The sequence below is a fragment of the Eumetopias jubatus genome, unplaced genomic scaffold (genome assembly GCF_037043125.1).
Source record: "Eumetopias jubatus isolate StellerSeaLion01/CBP00866 unplaced genomic scaffold, mEumJub1_p1.0 scaffold_1, whole genome shotgun sequence".
NCBI lineage: Eukaryota > Metazoa > Chordata > Mammalia > Carnivora > Otariidae > Eumetopias > Eumetopias jubatus.
In genome coordinates this window covers 130,730,597-130,739,145 of record NW_028274807.1, presented here as the reverse complement: position 1 = coordinate 130,739,145, position 8,549 = coordinate 130,730,597, and positions in this window count along the sequence as shown.

Sequence of the window (8,549 nt, the reverse complement as noted above, 5' to 3'; positions counted from 1 at the left end):
GTCTTGAAATGAGGTAGAGTTAACTCTCTTAGTTCTTTTCCCAAATCATTTTACTTAGTGTAGGTCCTTTGCATTTCCATATTAATTTTAGAATCAGATTGTCAATTTCTAGAAAATTTATGCTGGGATTTTGATTGAGATTGCTTTGAATCTATAATTAATTTGGAGATAATTAACATCCATCTTAACAATGCTGAGTCTTTTAATCTACAGACAAGGTATATCTCTCCATTCATTTAGGTCTTTAATTTTTCTCAGCAATATCTTACAGTTTGTAGTGTACAGATTTTTCACGTATTTTGTCAGATTTAGCCCTATTTCATATTTTTGATGCTATTTTAAATGCTGTTTTTAAAAATGAAATTTTAGTTGATTGTTTATTATTAGTTGCTTACTGAAATACACTTGATATTTATGTTGATCTTTTATCCTACAACCTCAGCTAAAATCAATTATTCCCCTTTTTGTGGATTCCATTGGGTTTTCTACATAGAGAATCATGTCAGCTATGTAAAAAGTAGTTTTACTTCTTTTCCACATTGAATGCCTTTTATTTCTTTTTCTTGTCTGATTGCCTGCTCTAGGACCTCCAATGCAATGCCAAATACAGTACTTATCTTGTTCCTGATCATACAGGGAAAGCATTCAGTCTTTACCATTAAGTATGATGTCAGGTATAGGTTTTTTTTTTAAGATTTATTTATTTTAGAGAGAGAACACGTGAGCTGGGGGGAGGAGCAGAGGGAAAGGGAGAGAGAAACTCAAGTAGACTCCCTGCTGAGTATGGAGCCCAACGTGGGGCTCTATCTCATGATAGAACCAAAACCAACAGTCAGTTGTTTAACTGACTGTGCCACCTAGGTGCCCAGGTACAGGTTTTTTATAGATGTCCTTTATCAATTTGAGGAAATTCCCTCCTATACTTAGTTTTCTAGGAGTTTTTATTAGTAATAGGTATGAGATTTTTGCCAAATGCTTTTTCTGTCTGTTGAGATGATCATATGGTTTTTCTATACCATCACCCACTTTCTGATATAGATGCCCTCCTCTACCACACTTGGACTCTGACTCCCTGTACCAGGACACCAGGACACCCTTCTGTGGGGATACCATCTCACCTTGCCTGAGCTCTGAACCCACATTCTGGGCCACATTCCCCCAACATGGGGGCCCACCTCACTCCACTTGGGCTTTAAAACCCATGTCATGCTGCTTCTCTGGATGGGCACATCTTTACCCAGCTCAGGGTCTGTCAGCTTCTTGCAGGCCAAACCCATGCATGGACATCCTGCTCAACCTGCTCAAGCTCTGATACTGTGCCAAGGCAGCACTTCTGTGTGGACATCCTCCTTCCCCTGCTTGGGCCCTATCATCTGCTCTGGGCTGCTATGCTACCTACACTTGCCTCCTTGTACTCAGCTGCTGATGCAGATGCCTGCCTTGCTCTGTGCCAGCTAATCATTTTAGCAGAATCATTTGTTAGGGGAAAGGAAGAGAAGAGGAAAGAACATTTGTATTTTTAGCAAGTTCCCCAAATGATTTTTATGATTATGTTACAGTTGATCAATAGACCTTACTTGGATAAAAACTAGATGAGAACAATGGAACCCAAGTACTTTGATATTAAAAATAATTTGGGAATGTGATTTAGAATGTGCATTGACACCTAGATGGGAAATAGCTCATTGTTTTCTTTAAAAATTTTACCAGTAAGAAAATTAGGCTATGTGAGATTAATGGAGCATCTCAGATGTCAGTAAAGCAAAGGATTATGTAAAAGTGCTGTAGTTAATGTCAGTTTCTTGAAAACTCCATAGATGAGCTTTACATGGATAATGATAAGGAGTGACAATGGTGAAATACATTCTATGCTTTTATTAGGAGTATCTACGAAGTCACATGGCAAAAGTAGTCAGTACAGGAAGGGTTGAAAGATAGAATCTACCATCAGCCCTGAGGAAACTGATCATCCATCTCTTCTTCAAGGCTCCCCTCCAAATCTTTCTCTTTCCCAAACTGTGTTATCAGCTAGTCCATTCATCCTAGCAACCGTGTCTTTTTTGGCACCCTCTTAACCATACTCCTGATTTGTTCTCTCAGATTTCCCATTTTCACTTTCATCTTTACCCTTTCTCTCATTATTCCAGCAACTCACAGGAGTGATGAACAGGAAAACTCAGGAGGTGGGCAGGGAGTCAGCTGGTGAATGCTCACATGTTGCTGATTTCTGCCTGCTATAGTCCATTACTAACTACTGACATGTTGGGGGACTCAGGCATTTGCCTGTGCAGATCAGAGTTGCGGAAGAAATACTCTAAGTGTTTCCATGGCTTTGTAATTGTACCATACTTCACCTTGATTAAGTTTACATGTCACTTTCAGATTAGTCAGGTCCCCCTAAGGCTCACTGTGTTTGATGTCATCGATAGCCAGTATAACTAAATACTTGTGAAATTCCTCGCTTACTGCCTGTTTCTCAAACTAGAATGTGAGCTTCTCACAGATAGGGAGGGTGCCTGTGCTCTTCACGAGCCGTAGCTCCATCTTCCCTGCACAGCCAACCATTAACAAATGCTGTGAGCCCTGCTCCAGCACCTATCCCAATCCATCCACATTTTGCTGATCTATCTCTGTGATGATCTGGGCCCCTCCATCTCCAGCCTGGATCACACCATGGCCTTCCAGGCTGGTCCTGCTGCCACTGTGTCTGGCTCTCTACATGGTGGAAGACTGATCTTTGACAGATAGATAAAATAGATGACAAACCATGTTTCTGCTGTACTCACAATCCCCCTGCGGCTCCTCACTGTTGGAATCTGACCTCTGGTTCCAGTGGTCGATGGGAACAGTCAGCCCTTGGAAAGGAAAGACCCTGATTTGTAGTTTGTCAGTGTTAGTGGTGTAAATAATCTCATCATGGCCTATTTCAAGCTTTTTTTCTTTCCTCCCTCCCTTATTCCCTTTTTTTCCTTTCCCTTCTTCCTTCATCTCTTATTCTCTGCCTCCTCCAGGATGTACATTCTGTGACAGGAAGATCCATGTTTGTCTTAGTCATTGCTTAGAGGTGCCAGACACATAGCAGATGCTCAATAAATATTTGTTGAATGAATGATTGATTAAATGAATGGATGATCCATTCTTAACACTGTATTTCCAGCATTTAAGAATTGTTCATGGGTTTTCAAATAACCAGATAATGCTCAGCACTTTCAAGTTCACAATGCACTGCCTCACTCATCATCCCATATAACCCGGGCACCATCCTGAGAAGAAGCCAGGGAGGGTGTTTGTCTCCCCACTTTACAAATGAGGAAGTGAAGACTCAGAGGGGTAGAGGTGTCCCCCCGCAGGTCACACTGCAAGTAACATGATCTGCAGGGTCTGACTCCCAGTCTGACACTCTTCCCCATGGCTGCCAGTGTCTGGTTCTTGGGAGGGGCTCAGCAGGGAAGCCTGGCACTTCAGGGCGAGTTGTCCCAAGAAAACAGGAGAGAAAGGTAGGGAGAGCAGGAAGAGGCAACTGGTAACAGGGGAGAGGCTTACTTAGACCTCCACCAGCTGTATCTTTCACCTCAGGGCCAGTACGGGATTTCAGACCCAGTTCCCATTCCTGTCACTAGAGTCACTCTGCCCCCTGCCCCAGGCAGGGAGGGCTGGGCCCCCCTCCCCCAGTCCCGGCAGCCCACACAGAGTAGGCTCACCCCTTGTCTCCCTGTCTTCTTACACTTCTGTAGAACTGCAGCTGAGGTTGCAAGCTGGAGGCCTACAAGCTGAGTTCCGTTTTCAGGTGTGCCTTATTGAGCCCCTGTAGCGTTTTTAAAATTGAGCCCATTTACAAAGCAAGAGATTACACATGGGTAAGTGTTTTTTTTTTGGTTTTTGGCTTTTTGGCAAATAGGAAACTGGCCATTATTAACTGGGCTGACGGTGGCCACCCTCTGAGACCAGACAAGTGTTTTCCTGTTCACCACAGTCCCCACAATTTCCTTTCATGTTTCCAACCTGGAGGACAGCTAACAACTGCCATTTATTTTCATGCTTGTACCGTTGTTGTCCTTATTGTTGAGAAGCATACTTCTGAACTTAAATCTCTACCAAAAGGAGGAAAACAAAATACACAGGGCCTCGTGATGTTATTACATGAAGACTGGCAGTCCCCTGAGTCCCTGAGCCTTGGATTACATCCCGCTTTCAAATAGACCCTCCCTGAGTCCTCTCTACAATCCCAAAGGCTTCGAGAACCTCCATTTAGGTGAGGATCCTGGAATCCAGAGAGACCAAGGGGCCTGCACAAGGTTTCGTAACTAATCAGAAGCAGACCTAGAACTTGAAGACAACATCTCACTGGGTATGGAAATCCACATAAATTGCATTCGCAGCTCCACACTTTCCCTTTGTGTTCACCATGAAGCAGCGTGTGCAGCTTGAACCAGCCCTTGTGTAAGCTGCCACGTGCCCATTAGGTGGCGCCCTAAGCCAACAAAGCTTTCCAGAACAATGCCTTTGTGGAAATTGGTTTTCTTCCCTTATTACAGGATTTTAAGTTAGAACGGTTTATCCTTTCTTTTAAAATAATGGTCTTTCAACACACACACACAATATAGTGTGGATTTTGTGCCAGGCATAAAATGAAATTTGCCTTAATCCATCACCTAGGGAGAAAGTGTTTGTGTCACAATTGACATCTGTTAAATTTTAAATGAAGTGAGCAAGCAGTAAGAAGGTTTTGAAATACAGTCATTGTTCAAGAAGTCATGCAGACACTGATCAGCTGCTCTGTACAATTAGGAATAAAACAAGCACCTTTTCTTCCCCAATAAGCACTGCTGAAAGCCTCAGTGAGGAAAAAGGCAGAGGGTGGTTGGACTTGCCCTCCATGAAGTTAACACTTCCATTTCAAGTTCAGGCAGATTGGCTGGGCGCAGCAGGGATGGCTAGTCTGGCAGCCCCATTGTCCTGACCTCAGCTCTGCGGGGAGGGCCGAATGGGAGGAAGTGCAGGCCTCCCGCTCCTTACCTGCTACTTTGTTTTTGCAAAGTGTAAGAACGTATGAGGAGCTTCATCCAGACTGGCCGGATCTGTCTTAACCATCAGCATATTATGATGGTGAATCTATTCTTAAAATACATTTGTTCTTTTGTATCTCGTACTAGCAAGGAATTTGGAACCAGTCTCTCTGGTGCTAGCCCTTGCCATCCATTATTCAAGCTACATTGTTAAAAAGAGAACGACAGCAGATACAGTTCTGATATGCAGCTTAAATATCCGTTCATTTATTCCATATAAGATGTACTAAGATTATCAAATGAGAATGCGAAGACTTGCCTATAAGATAAAATATCATAATGGCAGGTGGGGGTATTTTGGATGTTGGAATTTTTTGATAAATGTGAGGATCGGCAGAAAGCCTTTCAACTTCAACTCTTGGTTCCGTCTTTTCCCTGATCCCTATAATCAGGTTAGTGTCTATGGCAGTAACAACTAGCGCTTCCTGAATAGCCACACACACTTCCCAGCCCTCCCTATGGCTGAGCTGAGCCGTGGGGGTGAGTTCTGGTAAATGGGAATGTGATTGGAAGGGATGGGTGCGAGGCACTTACGACGAACCAGTGTGGCTCTTTCATCTTCTCTTCCCCTGCCTTGAAATCCTGGAGGCCATGTGCTCCAAATGGTGCTCCTCCAGGATGGCAGTTAGACTGTAGGAAGCCAAACCCCCTTCACTGATCTGCACTGGACGTGTAACAAGAGAGAGAAATGCTATTTTGCTGTGATAGCCATTAAGATTCGGCCTAAGTTGTATTGCGGCAGATCCTATCCTATCCAAGAAGGTGGGACTTCTGCCTTAGCTCACTGGATCCTGACCACCACGCATGCTAACAATCTTTCCTTTGATGATATGAAATACTTCAGTAAAGTTCCTGTAAAGTTAAGATTGGAACCTAAGAAGTCTGACTCTATGGCCTCATCTCTAAATGACTCAGTAAATAAGAAAAGGACTTATTTTCTCACATGATAGTAAGTCTAAGGAGGCAGTATCAGCATTGATTGGTTCAGCAGCAAAACAGAGTGCAGGACTCAGGATTTCCCCATCTTTCTCACACAAAAAAGACTATCCTAAGCATGTTGCCTTTGCCTCAGGTTTGTCCCCTCATGGTCATAAGATGGCTACAAGAGCTCCAAGCATCACAGCCTTTCCTGGTAGCATCCGAATGCCAGAAGCAGAAAGTCTCTTTGGTTTCTCCTTTTTGTTTTCCTCAAGATTTTATTTATTTGACAGAGGCACAGCGAGAGAGGGAACACAAGCAGGGGGAGTGGGAGAGGGAGAAGCAGGCTTCCCACCGAGCAGGGAGCCCGATGCGGGGCTCAATCCCAGGACCCTGGGATCATGAGCTGAGCTGAAGGCAGATGCTTAATGACTGAGCCACCCAGGCCCCCCTGGTTTCTCCTTTTCTAAGAGTGAGGAAAACTTCCTAGAAGTCCTTCTGGTGGACTTCTTGGTGGCCAGAAATGGGTCACATGCCTCATCTTAAAGCAATCACTGACAAGGGAAAGAGGTACAATTTGGGACCCAGACTGATCAAGATTTGCACCCTGAGAATTCAGTGGGGCCTAGCCTCCAGAACTATCTGCTGCATTTCTGAGCAGATTTAGTTTTCTGTTAACAAAGAAGGAGGAGGTGATCACTATTGGGTTGATGGCTAACATTTTTGGCGATGATTGTCCTTTACCTTTCTGAGGCTGAAGATCAGTGACATCCCTGTGGGCTGATGATTCCTCACCCTTGATTTCTTCTAAGGCCTCTCTCTGATTCCTTTTAGGTCACTGATGGAATGCATGCATGAGAATTTGAACTTCTCTGGCACAGCTATTTACAAAACCCTGTTTGCCAACTTCTTCCTTACATTTCCCTCTACAGATGACAGGGGCATGTGTCTCTTTAGGCTGTTATATGAATTGCAGATTTAAACCATAAGCCCTAACACTCATAAAATCCTAGCTCCCCTCTGCAAAAATTCCCCAAAGTAGGAGTTAATTTCACATGTTTACCAAATCTTAAATCCAAAAGCAAAACTGATTCATCATTGTGCTGCAACTAAAACTAAACAAAGTTCTCGGCTTTGGGGGGCACATATTTGTGTCCTCAGTAGCATCTCATGGCAGAGATTTAAGTTAGGAATCTCTCTGATATGTTTACGTTTCATTGAACTCTTCAAGCCAAAAAGAAGTGAACAAAGCTTTCTTCCACATTTATACCAGTCACAGAAGACCTCTCTGAATAGCCAAAGTGAAGTAGTCCTAGGACAATTTATTTTACTCTGTGTTCATATAGTGGATAGATACAGTGCCTTGACCATCTGTGAATTTGCCTTTCCTTTCATTTTTCTGAACACTGCCCCTAATCCAGTTTTAATTTAATTCTGATAATGAAAACAAAACAAACTCACTTAACCTTCAAAAAAGGAAGATGGATACAATCACTTCAGAATTTGAAATAAATGTCTGTAAACATCTGGTCACCCGAATCTACATGATGATGATTCTTCTGCAGTGACTAGACGAGTAAAGCTCACTCTTCCCATTTACTCTGGAGCTTATGTGAGGTGGCTGTGATTTAAAAAGAGCAAACTCAAGTCATAAAGTCTTGTGGTAGTTTTAATTTCTCATCAAAGAAGGGTAGCGAATTTCCCATCATAGGAAGGATTCAAGCAGATGGTAGATCACCTTTTATCCAAGATTCCAGAACTAGTAGAGGTTGAAGGTAAAGAATTTATTTAAGCTCTCTTCCAAAAGATTCTAGGGTAAGGCAGGAAAAACTATATTCATATGGTGCTTTATAAATCGTAAAACCCTCAGGCACATTTTTTCTCATTAAGCTTCAAAACAACCCTGTCAGGTGGTTGGGTTTACTACTCTCGTTTTATAGATGAGGAAACTGAGATTCAGATAGAGGTTAAGGGATTTATTCAGGGTCATACATATAGAAGATGGAAGGTCTTAGAACCTCTGAGTCAGATATCTCCACACTCAGGTCAAGGGGCAGACACGAGGCCAGGCCCATCACCCTGTGGGGAAGATGGTGTCAGGGAAACCACAATGCTAAGCACAGAAGAATGGTCACTCTGGACCTTCCCCTTTCTCCTGTCCTGAAAGCTGGTCCTTGGCAAAGCTCTGTGTCTTCAGGGTCCCTTTTGTACCCTTTCTTGATTCTTGTAGATCTGAGCTGTCCTATCTCCTCAGAAGTGAAATTTGGGAAGCCTATGGTTAAAAGTTGCTTGGCGTTGCAGCCGATTCCCGGAGTATTTCCTCTTTAAAAGGACCACAGACAGAGGCACCTAAACCGGGGTGCTCTCAGACCCTTGACTTTGGCATGGGAGAACGGGGTATTTCTGTCGTGGGGTCTTTTCAGTCCTGCCTCACTGGCTCCGCCACCTAGCGCGAATTGTGTGAGAGCACAAAGGGCAATCCTGCTGCTTGGTGGGGGCAAGAATGCTGGTGGAGGGGACAGGATGTCCCGTTTCAGTCCCCCCACGCCCCCCAGGCTCTGGCGT